At 38.1% G+C, this 13,104-nt stretch overlaps 1 protein-coding gene across 11 annotated transcripts in view; it reads left to right on the forward strand.

Annotated features, from left to right (window-relative positions):
• The window catches only part of ATXN7 (ataxin 7), a 133,280-nt gene that overhangs the window by 19,239 nt on the left and 100,937 nt on the right, over nt 1–13,104 (forward strand). For 3 of the 11 annotated variants that reach the window (XM_054695259.1, XM_037492159.2, XM_054695254.1), the window contains 3 exons: nt 2,550–2,681; nt 7,133–7,326; nt 10,253–10,347. The gene's annotated coding sequence lies outside the window, so the exon portion shown is untranslated. Of the gene's footprint in view, nt 1–2,024; nt 2,512–2,549; nt 2,682–7,132; nt 7,327–10,252; nt 10,348–13,104 lie in introns of those variants that run through there. The other 8 variants (XM_037492217.2, XM_037492179.2, XM_054695265.1 and 5 more) reach the window with 7 other exon arrangements.

The raw sequence follows: 13,104 nt of genomic DNA on the forward strand, positions 1-13,104 counted from the left end.
TAGATTAAACTCAAGATATGAAATAAATATAAATATACAATGTACACAGGGTAAGATAAATACTAATATAATTAGATATTTATAAAAATATATAATGTAAATATAATAATGTAAAACAAATATCCATAAGTCTATACCCGTATGGTTGAATAGGTAAGCAAATGGGAAAGAATAGACCAATCTGCCAAGTGGAATTCCAAATGATTTATGTCAATAATCTCCTGAAAGAAGGCAAAATAACTACCGCTACCATAAATGTAGGCTGTGCATAGTGACTTCCAAAGAGTACAGCATAGAAAGGATAAAAAAATAGTAACTCTGGTGGAGAAACCTGACAAACACAACTTCAGCCAGATGCTCAAGTTAACACAGTGATAAATCTACCCTTGATAAGATAAGAGTGGCTCTTCACTTCAGTGGTCTCCATCCCCAAGTTTCATAATCCCATTGTAATCACAAGAAATACACAAATGACCAACAGCGAAGGCTTTTATAGTATACTCAAACTGTTGTCAAGGTCACCAAAAAAGGAGTCTTGGGAAACTTTCACGGTGTAAAAGATTAAGAAGACATGAGATCCAAACACAATGGGATATCCTGGATGGGGTCCTGGATCAGAAAAAAGACATAGGGCAAAAACTAGGGAAATCTGAGTAAAATGTGGACTTCACATTTTAATATACTAATATACTGTATATTAGTTCATTTGTTGTGATAGATACCAGTATATTAGTTCATTTGTTGTGACAAATACAGCATACTAATGTAAAGAAGTTCATGGGCAGGGGAAACTGAGGGTAAAATATGTGGGAACTCTATAGTCTTCACAGCTTCTCTGTCAACTTAAACTCATTCTAAAATTTAAAGTTTGTTTAAAAAAAAAAAGACTGGTAAGGGCAGGAATCTATAGTTCAAGTTTAATTTTTATTGAGATGGGAACCTGAAGTAAATAAAACGGTTCTTGGTGTTCTGTTTTATTGTGTAAAGTGGTCTGACTCTTTCCCTGTTGTTGACTTAGAAAGCCATGACTGTTTGCAAAATCAGAAAATGCAGTATTTCTAAAATGTTCTCCTGTGGAATTTCCTCACTGGCATGGCTTTTCCCTTCTTTGCTTCTGCCCAGTAGCAATCCCTTGAGTGGCATTTGCTGTCCTAGTTAATCAGAGGGTAGGAGAAATGAAAAACTCTCCTCTTAACCCCCTCCTACGAAGTTTCAATGGGCACTGGAAATGTAGGTCAAATTGCATCACCTTAGAAAGGAGCGAACAGGAAGGTATTTATGAAGTGCTGCCAACCTCTCTTTAGATTCCGAGTCATGATGAGCCAGTGTTGAACCAGCTTAAGTGTGAGATACAGCAAATCAGGGAGTCATGTTTTTGATGTAGTCCCAGGATATTACATTTTAATCAATGATAGAAAAGATCTCAGTCTGAAAACCTAGTGAAAATTATTTATACTGGTTTTGTTTGATTTGCATTTACTTCCCAGCTTCTGGAATTCCCTCATTTATTTATTTATAACAAGGCTGTTTTTTAAACATTTATTTATTTAGTAGAGGAAATGGGGTGTAGGCCAGAGGTGCGGGAGGTCAGAATATTCACCAGAGACAGAATGGGGAGCAGAATAGGTGGATTTTACTGAAATACACTGCTAAGGGGAACTGCAGGTGAGACAGGAAAGGACTGCTGTGCCATATGTGGGTTATTTTCCTGGCCAGTGATCAAACTCAGGCCATAGTGGTGATAGCGCTGAGACTTAACCCCTAGGCCACCAGGGAGGTCCCCTCTTTCTGTCCCATTCATCATTGGTGTGTGGCAGTAGTTAATATAACTTAGCCAGATAGTTTGAGCTATTGCTGTGTATTAATTTTTAAAAATCTCTTGTTGGATAATCACATAAGCCTAGTAATGAATTTCATAAGTTACATATAATCATATGTTCAGTTGAATCTTGAGCATTAGAATCACAAAAATGTTTTTATCTTTAAATTGCCTGTATTTAAAGCAAAATCTTATAGATTTTAAGATATAAGAAGTCTTTAAATGCATGTTATTTTTTATATATCATGTGCCATCTTGTCTTTGTAAGACATCCAACTATTGACTGCTAAAGTGGTTCATGTTACTGACTTTGTCTTGAACAATGAGCATTCCGACAGCAAAACCATCTCTAAAAGCTCCATTTCCACTCTCTCTCAGCTTCTATTAAGATAATCCATAGGCTCATTTGTATACAAAATGGGAAGCTAGATGATAAAATATATTTGCATAGCCTTGGCTAGAATTTAATCTTTCAACAAGTAGGTTGAAAAAAATACCCTGTGAAATATATTTATAATCCAACGTGCTTTAGCTATTTTTTAACTTTGTATTTTGAAATACCTACAGATTCACAGGAAGTTGTGAAGGTACTATGGAGAGGTCCTGATTACACTTCACTCAGTTTCTTCCATTGGCCTACATCTTACCTAACAATAGTACATCAAAACCAGAAAATTGGATTGTTATAAAGTGTGTGTATGTGTTCTATGTCATTTTATCTTATGTGTAGATTCATGTAATCATTGCCGTAATCAAGACACACTGCAAAAATCTTCCCTTTGCTGTTCCTTTATCCTGACATCCTAATTCCTGACAACCACTATTTTCAAACTGCAGTTTCGTCATTTTGGGAATGTTACAGGTATGTGTGATCTTTTGAGATGGACTTTTTTCACTCAGCAGTTTCAAAAGAATTTTATTTTCAAAAGAATATTTGTTTAACATTTTAAAAGAATATTTGTTTTTAAAACAAGTTGTTAACCAGAGTTTGATTCACTAATTTTCAAACACACATATATATTTTTTTAATCTTGAGTGTTCTATACTCTGTGTTGCTATATTTCAACAGCAGCTGCAGTCCTATGTACCCAGCATACTAGCTGATGATAACATTAAGTTCATTACCTACTGTTAAGGACGATACCTTGAAGTTACAGGGAAAGTTACGCCAGGGAAAGCCCACCCCATCAACAAAGTAGATATTATAATTGACATACTGAGCAGGATTAAGATGTCCAAATTTATACTTTAATGATGCCAGATAAGATAACTGACCCAGATTCGTGTTCCATTTCATCTTTAAAAGAAATCTTCAAAGCATATTTTTTAAAACAAAATTTAAATGATCCACAATTAAAATATTTAAACTAGTTAGCTAATGTAAAGATCATGTAACAGAATGATTGTATGTGATTAGTGTGAATTGTCACCATATGAAAGCCAGTATCTGCGTCATGTTAGTAGGAGTCTTTGAATGTCTTGGGTAGGAAAATGTGGACTGGGAACAAGCAGCATCTGAAGAAAAGTAGTTCTCTAAGAAAATATAAAAGTTATTACAGTTGCTATAGGAGCACACATTAATGTGTGACTGCAAGTAATGATACCAAGGCTCTTGGGAATCCTGTGTGGCCAGACCTGAGCCAATAGAAGGCGAGCCCCAAGGCACACTGCCGCAGCTCACCAGCAGTGAAGCTGAAGGGTATGAAGCCCTGGCTCTGACTTGCCCAGAATTCCTGTTCCCGAAGGTTATGTCAGGACAGGTTTTTATGAATGACTTAATCTTATAACTGACAATTGATCTTTATTGGTCTCTGACCCCTAACATTTTAGATGGTCTTCCTCCCAGATACGAAAATATTCTTTGTAATTAAAATCAGCTTCTACTTACTGGCCTACCATTTTTCTTCTGATCATCTTTGATGATCTTCAAGCACCATATGATTTACTTAAAGTTATTATTGGGATGGGGAAGAAGGAAAATAATCATTTATTGATCAGCAAATATATGGCAAGCACTGTACTAAAGTGTTCATGTACATTTATACATGTAATTACAATATTGAAAAATTACTTTCCTGATACACATGAAGTGATACATCTGAAATAAACAAACATTAGATTAAGTAGCTCTTCAGAGCAAATAAGTCAATTTTCTTGGTCAGGTGTACTTGAGGGCTGTTGCCCAAAACACAATATATATATTTTATATACATATACAGTAAATTTATATGATGATTTAAATAATATACAAACTTGTATAGTTGTGAGACAATGTGTGAAGTGATATGGACTAGAGGGTTTTGAGACTTACCCCCTTGTCTTAGCAACTTTCTGTTCAGATAAGGAAAACAAATTAAAATTCTAAAAAAATCAGCTAACTACAGGAGTGAAAACTGTTTAACCTATCAACCTATCAATGCAGTTTGTATAGTAAGGCAATCCATAATTAATTATCAAGTCTTTCAGATTGTGAATGCTATAGATGTTCAGAGGAATATTTTTTTTTTTTAATATTTATTTATTTATACAAGAACCGGGGTACAGGCCAGAGATGTGGGGGGTGAGACGATTCACCAGAGACAGAGTGGGGAGCAGAACAGGCAGATTGATGAAATACACTGCTGAGGGGAGCAGTGGGCAAGACAGGAGAGGTCTGCTGAGTTATGTGGGTAGCTCCCTGGCCAGGGATCAAACTCCTGCTGTAGTGGCTGCAGACAGCTTCATAGGTTGTGTCTTAACCACTGGCGCCACCAGGGAGTCCCTTCAGAGAAATATTATTTATCTCGGGTCTTTGGTTTTTGTCACCTGTGAAATGCAGATAAATGAGTAAAAGAAGTATTTTCTTTTACTTATTACACCGTCAATAAATTATGGCTGAACTGTTGATGAAAATTGTGATGATAGTGACAACAATAATACTATATTAGGGTAGGCTAGCTGCTGTAGCTTACCCAAATACCCAATAGCTTAGCACAGTATGTATTTACTTCTCACTCAAGGCACAACTCAATATCGGTTGGCAAGCAGTCTCTTGCTTCACCTAGTCGTTCAAGGGATGACATTTCCTAGCTCTCACCAACCTCTAGGTGCTTGGAGCCCTTTCCATTTGGCCAATATGAGAGACTGAGAATCAAGTCAAGGAGGTTTGTATGGATTAAGCCTACACATGGCAATCAATATAGCTGCTCATATTTTAGGATTCAATCATGTAGCTACACCTTCCTGTAATGAACATTGGGAAATTTAGCCTAATTCTGTGCTCAGGAAGAACAGGTAAGCTATAGCCTATCACAAATAATAGTGTCCATCACAAATAATATCTTGAAAGGCTTAATAGAAGAGAGGAGATTTTTCCCTGGATCTTTTAGAGAAGAAAGTGAAAATTATAGTAGGCTGCCTAGTCTGTCTTCAGGTGGCATTATTTGAAGAGGAAGAGTAAAGGGGAGGAAAAAAAACCTAAAAGCACTTATCAAAATTATACAATTATTCACTGGTTGCTGCCTTTACTGTGAATGATTTATTTAGTAGTGCCCCTGGGCATGCCATACTTTTGGCCTACTTTGCACACTTTTAAATATTTTTCATAGGTTTGTGGAGAAGATGAAACAGGACACTACATATAAGTACTTAGCATGGGATATGGCCCAGAGTGAGCAGCAAAAGTTTCTTTTTTTTTATTGGTAGTGTTAGTAATTATGATTCAGATCTAACTTTCTAGCTATTCATTTATTGAACATCTTTTCTAAAGGACCATTAGATTAGCAAAGAATGATTTGATTTTGCGTATTTATATGAATTTTAGAATTCTATAAACCCAGGCCAGTAATATAGATCATTGTTCCCATGGTAGAATATTAGGGGAGAAACATTCCATTTTTCCCCAGGCTTCCCTCCTCCCACTCAACTCTATTTTGACGTGCTATTTCCACACTAAGAGGAGTATAGGAGTGCTCTCCATCTGTCCTCCTTCCCCTTTGGGAAGTTGGGGTGTTGGGGTCAGTAGGTGTTGGGGTCAGTGTTGGGGTCAGTAGGTGAGTTTGACAGGGATGAGTAAGAGTAAATGCTGGAATAGCTACTAAATGTTTAGGCCTAATTGTAATTCCTTAGTAAGGCAAGGACATCCTACACCAGCCACACATTAACTCTGAGTGAGTGGATAGATGTCAAATCTGTGGTTCTATTTAATCCAGTTGTATTTAGCAGACATTTATTCATACTTACAATGTTGGACCGGTTTTGAAGGCTGAATGTCAATTAGAAGGTAGAAAGAAAGGAGGAACAGTGGGTGTGGGAGAACAGCAATAGGGATTGCTGTGGTGTGACCAGTCAGTTCTACCCCTTACTTGCAGAAAACTGAGAAACCCTCAGTTTCACTGAATGAAATGAATATAGTAAAAGTTGCTGCATCACAGATCTGGGAGAATTAAGTGAGGTAATGCATGGAAAGAGCTCATGTGTTAATCAATACTGGCCACATAGTAAGTGCTTAGTAATTGTCAGCTGCTACCACTATTACTGTTTTTATCTTGTGCTTTTGTAAATCAATCGCAAGAAGTCTATTGACTTGACAGAGTCAAATTGGAGAAACTACCGGGAATTTTACTATATTTTGTTTCTTTCTTAATCTAATGTGAAACAGTATACAGTAGTCACAAAGGTCCCTCAGCTAAAAAGAAAGGGAGGCCAGTGAACCTTAGTGAAATCTGGGAGAAACAGCTTGAGGGGGGAGAGCCATACCACCATTTTGAAATGTCAAAAGGAGTGAAGGATGGCTTTGGAGAGAGAAGACCTGAATGTGTACAAATATGTAGAAGCTGTCAGAAATGGAAGCTTTTTAAAGAATGTTAAGACTTCATGTGATGAATTCCATGGAAAGTTGGGAAACCCTAGTCCGACTACAAGGATGAAAATGTATCCCTAAAGCATAGACCAGAGTTGTTGGAGCCTTTCCTGATAAGTGATCTCATCTCCCTCCTTGCTGGTTACATTTTCAGACTCTCATTTGGTGGTCAATGGAGTGATCCTGAACTGAGAGCAGTCCCACAGCTCCGTAGGTGCAAAAACTCCAGTTGACCTTTGACGAGGGGATACCCAGCAGCACAGTTAGAAAGACAGGTTGTGTCAAGTATAGAGTTTCATTCTTAAATTTACTTTGCCAGGGAGAAAGCCTGTCAGGGTGAAAGCAAGGTGGAAGTCAAGCAGAAGTGTAAAGTGGGGACCACATATTATTTCTGGAGTATATGCCTACATGTGACTTATGCTTTTAGATTTTTCGATTTTTAGTTTTTTTTTTTTTTTTTTTTTTCATTTAAGAGAAGAGACATAGGAAAACAACACAGGCTTGGGGTCCCAAGCATGGCTTCTACAGGAGATAGACCTACGAGGAAATAAGTGACGCAGCCAGCCGGTGGGTGCTTTGAAAGTATGTGTCCAATGACAAGAGACAGCTATGGCACAGCATCAGCTAGTTTTCCCCATGTAACAGTGTGCACTTCTCTTTGTTTAAGGTTAGTGAGTGGGTGTTTCTGAACCCCTGGGCATTCTGCAGGGTTTTGTATTCTAACAAATTTTGGTAATATATGCCTCCTTTTAAAATACCAATGTTTTTACTGTCTTGAATAAGATTATTTTTGTTGTAGGTATCAGAAATCAATTCAAGAAACTTTAAGCTCAGAAAAGGGGGAACCTTTAACCTTTATCCTATAGCTCCAGCTAGTCTTAATACTGTAGGGAAGGAAGAACTTTGGGCCTCTTTGGGATATACCTGGGCAAGAAAAGCCCTAGAACCCCCAGGAAGAAACTGTTTCCTTTCCCTCTCCTTTGGGGCTACCTGGCCTCTTGGGTCAAATTAATTCTGAGCAGAACAGTTTGTTCTGTCCTTGTTGACTGTTTTGTTCCTAGCCTGAGAGCACTTGGGGGCAGCTTGCAGCCTAGACCAAAGTAGACCCTTCCATCCCAGTTTCTATTTCCAAGGAGAACAAACCAAATATCTTAGTTTTGGTCATATATTCAGCTTTAGTCAAAACAGGAGAGGAGTTTGGAGTCCCTTAGTACAAATATGACCTGGCATGGGGTTGAGAATTACATAGTGCTTATGAGCACTTATAAGAAATGGGCTTTGTAGCTCCAAAAAGAAAGGTATCTTCAACAATTTCCCCTCCCCCTCCCCCACTGCCACCCCACCAAAAAAGAGTAAGTAAATTAAATTTATGCTTTTGGGACTTTGAAGAATTTTCAAATAACGTCTCTTCTTGTTGTTTCCTTTTCCCCTCTCATCTTCAGCTGGCTGTCATTTAAAAGAAATCTTAAAAAATCATATTTTTTGAATGCTTATTATATAGTAGGTGGGAAATGAATAAAAGCTATCAAGTTTTATGTTTCTATTCTTAGAAAATATTCTCCTGTCTAGCCTTTGAATGATTTTCTTCTTGCAAAATAAAATTAAGTTGCTGTTTAGACAGTTTGGTGTAACTAGAAAGGGAACTAAGGAACACCAAAGGCCTTTCTATTCAGTTCCAATTTCAAGCCATTTTTTGCTGGGTTATCTTTAGCAAATTACGACCTCTCTCAGTCTGTTTTCTCACTCGTAATAAAGCGCCTTTGAAGCCAGAAGTGCTATTGTGAAGATCAAAATGAGAGACTTTCTACAAACATGATCGTTTTTTTCCCACTTAAGAGATTTCTGACCCCTTATCTAAGCAGAGAAGTTACTATCTTTAAATACTTATTTTTAGTAACTACCACTACCATTTTTCTATAGGAATGGGGTTTCCCTTAAAAAGCACGTGGAGTAGTTAATGAAGAATTCTTTTAAAGGGAAACACTGTCTTAGGGTCTCCCCTAAGATTTTATGGTACCTAAAATCTGATGACTTCCTTGGATACTATGGAGATAGAGCTGGAGCATCCTGATGGAAAAACTGAAAAATAGCTTGACCTAGTGAAATACAATAAGATCAAGCATTGACTCTAATCTGATGCTGGTGTTGTTTTGCCTCCACCTCCAGTCTGCTGTGAAGGAATCCCCACCAGTGACGGGAATGATTATCTTATCTCTAAGAGAACATCTTTATTGGCTATCTCTATCCTAATAATTTGTTGGTTCCTTTGAGTGATTGTGCATAGTTGTAAAATGTTTAGAATACAAAGAAATTAATTTTGTCTTAGGACAGACATGGTAAGCAAGATAATAGCTTTTATTGGAAACAAGGCAGAGTGGGAACACTAAATGGAAATGAGAGAGAAATATTTAAAAGATAGGGCACTGGGAAGGAGTTAGAAATCTGCACAAGAAACATCTGGCTTTTAAAGATTGTAGGAATGATTACTTTATAGAATGATTACATTACTGAATAACATTGTGCGTGTAAATAAAAATAGAACTAAAAAGGGGGAGGGTAAAGATAGAATTCAGAAATAATTTAAAAGCCAGTAAAAATCATTGTGAATTAATGTTCAAAACCTAGGATGAATTTCAACCACTCACTTTCAGAGTTACTTTTTAGTATCTTGAACCATAGAAATATTTGGCTTACCATCTTAGAGTATATGAAAATAAAGAAAGTTGAGCAAAGTAATACTACCACTTCCTGGCCTTGCTGAGGATTATATATGCAGAGACATGTGTTATTAGTGAATTTTTCATATAAAATCAACCTCTCTTGTGCTATATATATGGATAGAATGTGTTCCATAGCTATGTCATTGTCCATACTTGCTGTTTTTTTTCTTTTGCTGCAATGTCAGTCTTAAAAATCAGCTCAATTTCTAACTCTGGTTTGTTAATCTCTGGGCCCTTGACTACTTAACCCATTGACTGCTTCTCCCCAAATTAATTCAAATGGTAGCCGCATTCTATTTGAAATATATATGTACAAATGCATATGTACAAAACTATGAAATGGGAGGCATAATTTCCTTCACTTTTAGGAAAATGGTTTAATGGAGTTTTTTGTCTTTTGTTTGTAGTTGTTGTGTGAATTGCTTTTTTAAACTGCTAAATGATAAAGGATAGAGTAAGCTCTCCAAATAATTCATTCTCTGTGTGTGTGTATGTGTGTTGTGTGTATGTTCAATTCTGTGGTTCTGACAGGTTTCATAGGGGTAGGCTTTTTGAATGGCAATTTAAAAAATTAAGTGAAAACTCATTAGAGGCAAATTACACACAGTGATCTTAAGCCCTAGGAGACTGACACTTTGTACATATTGAACAGTCATTTGTTCTTAGTTTATTGAAAATATAGCCAATTAAGTACATTTCAAAAAAACAGAGTTGCATTTATGGTAAAATTGATAAAAGTATCGCAGATTTCAACACTTTGACATTTCAAAGCACATATAATAATTTTGGAACATATGGCAAATAGTAAGATTGTAAGTTTTCTTTTAGCTTTATCCATTGTTTCAGAAACCTTTGCCCTTTTTCCTTTTGTAGATCTGAACAAAATTAAGAAGAGATTCCATAATCACAGCAGATGAAGATTCACTGGTAAAACAATCAAGATTTTTGGCTTACCCTCCAAAGAAAAGGTAACTGGTTGTTCCTAAATGCTGAATAAATGCAGTCCTTCTGATTATATTAGAATTTGAGTTTTATCAAAGGATGATAGTTTTAAAATTTAAGGTATCAGAGTAAGAGCTCAAATTTTACATATAACCTTAAATATGATCTTACTAATATAAAATGACAGTAAATTTAAGAGTACAATATTATTAGTTTTTTATCAAAACAAAAACTGCTAACTAACCACTGCTTCCCACCCCAAATTTATTAAAGCTACAGGAAGACTTAGGAGATAGAAACACCCCACAGCCCCGATCCATATCCACCTTTTCCTAGGAAGTTTTCCAAAGATGTTCTCTTGTGTTTCTTTCCTGTTCTGCTTTCCCCAGCACCTGTTTTCTTCTTCATATAAGCAATGTAGACCCAGTTGCTCAGGGCAGGGAAGTTCCTAAAGCAAATTGTAAATCAGGCAGGAGTTCTTCAGGCACATTCTGAGGGCACAGTGCCTCTGCGCAGCCTGCCAGAGCTCTCTGTGCTCATGAGCAGTCTCAGATTGTTACAGAAATAGCAGCCACCATTAGTTGAATTTCTCACTACGTGTTCACCATTGTGCATTTACTATTCGAGGAGGGGGGTGGTTAAGTTTCACCTAATTTGCAAAAGAGGAAAATTGAGGAATGTTGATTTGAAAGAAAAAAAGATCCATCCTTCCAGCTACTTCTGAAAGCAGTGAGGGAGCTTAAAATTAAGTTACTGTTTAAGATAGGTCATTGAAGGCTAAAACTAAACAGAATGCAAACAAGAAAGAGTAAAGGAATATCAGCCTCTGAAATTGGTCATCGTACTGTAGCAACAAACACGATACCTGAGACAGGTAGCAGTCTGTGAAGATAACATTTTGACTGTTAACAAAGGGAAATGGGAGCTTCAGGACAGATGTGGCTATTCTGGTTAGGTGTTTGGAGACGGGACTGGGCAACTATAAAATCTCTACCTTTAAAATAGGGCCTTATATTTGCTGACCTAAAGCCAAAAGGTCAGCATTGCAGAGGTTTCTTGCAGTGATCATCAAAACCGTTCATAGTGAAATGTCTGGAAAGTGCCAGAGAAGAGAGAAACAGGGCTTTCCTAGATGGTGGATTCACATTAATACACAGTGGCGGGACCTGGGGGGAAGGTAGAGCAGAAACATGTTTGACAGAAATGTCAGAGGCGTTCTCTAGTCCATAACATTATTGAACGTCTGCTGTGTGCACTGGGATTATCCTTGGGGAGGAAAAGAGAAGAATAGGTAATTTTCAAATACTGCACTTACGACTTACGCGCATTTGAATGCTATTCTGGTGAAAAATATTTTGAAAGTCAGAATGCTATTCTGGAAGTCAGTGACAAGAGGTAGAGGAAGAAGTGTCACAAACTGAAGTCTACAGAGACCAGACAGGTAGGAGAATGAAGTAGAAATGGTGGAACTTTGAGAAACTGGGAAATATGTGACCAAGCTAGAAGGGCAATCCCTTGCCACTGCTAGCTGATTGTAGACCCAGTATCAATGCAATATATGTTTATTGTATGCCCACCTACATGCTAGGCTCTCTTCTGGATACTGGAGATTAACTAGTAAATCAAAGGAACAAAAGACCTGCCAATGTAAAACCTAACCTTTTAATGGAAAGGAACAGATAGCAGTAAGTGTAGTAAATAAATACATTATTATACATTATATTAGATGATGTTAGTGGGTAGAAAGAACAGGATAAGGAGAATCAGAAGTGCTGATTAATGAGTGGGGTTCTATTTTTAAATAAGGTGGTCAGGATGGGACTTTTTGAGAAGTAAGATCTGAGTATTAAGAGTGAAAGAGTGGAACACTGAGCTCCATCTCATCAGGGGATGGAGTGAACCCAGGACCCTAAGTGGTTGTCCAAACATCAGAAAGGAGGAGTCCAGAGCTGAGTGAGCAAGCAGGAGAGTGGTGGGCTAGCGTGTATAGCCTCATAGGACATCCAGCAGGCCTTGGCTTTCACTCTGAAAGAAGTAAGAGGCCACTGGAAGTTTCTGAGTAGAGGGGTGACTTGGTCTATTTTTTTTAAGGTTGTAGTGCAGTGTAGAGCTGGGGTGCAGGCCAGAGATGCGGGGGGTGAGAGGACTCACCAGAAACAGAGCGGGGAGCAGAACAGGCAGATGTACTGAAATACACTGCTGAGAGGGGGAGCAGCAGGCGAGACACAGCAGGCAAGACAGAGAGGTCTGCTGCGCCAGGTGGGTCACTTCCTTGGCCAGCCTGGGAATCGAACTTGTGCTGCAGTGGCTGTGGATAGCTTCATAGTGCTGCATCTTAACCCCTTGCACCACCAGGGAGACCCCTGAATTTTTTTTTAAAGATTCACTATTTATGCAGACAAGAGGTAGGGTACAGGCCAGAGGGGGGGGGGGGGGGTGAGAGGATTCACCAGAGACAGAGGGGGAAATAGAACAGGCAGACTGAGGAAATACACTGCTGAGGGGAGCAGAGGGCGAGACAGGAGAGGTCTGCTGCGCTGTGTGGGTTGCTCCCTGATCGGCCAAGGATCGAACTCGTGCTGCAAAGGCTGCAGACAGCCTCATAGGTTGTGTGCCTCATAGGTTGTGTCCCAGGGAGCCCCTCCACCCCTGACTTCTTTTTAAGTAAAACTATTGTCACCACTATATTGAGATAGTTGGTAGGGAGCAAGAGTGAAACAGTGAGCTTAGTTAAACTGTGCTGTTGTAATAATGCAGCATGAGATGATGATGTTGACAGATAC

This window comes from Talpa occidentalis, unplaced genomic scaffold (genome assembly GCF_014898055.3).
Source record: "Talpa occidentalis isolate TD23 unplaced genomic scaffold, MPIMG_talOcc4v2.1 talOcc4.10, whole genome shotgun sequence".
Classification (NCBI taxonomy): domain Eukaryota; kingdom Metazoa; phylum Chordata; class Mammalia; order Eulipotyphla; family Talpidae; genus Talpa; species Talpa occidentalis.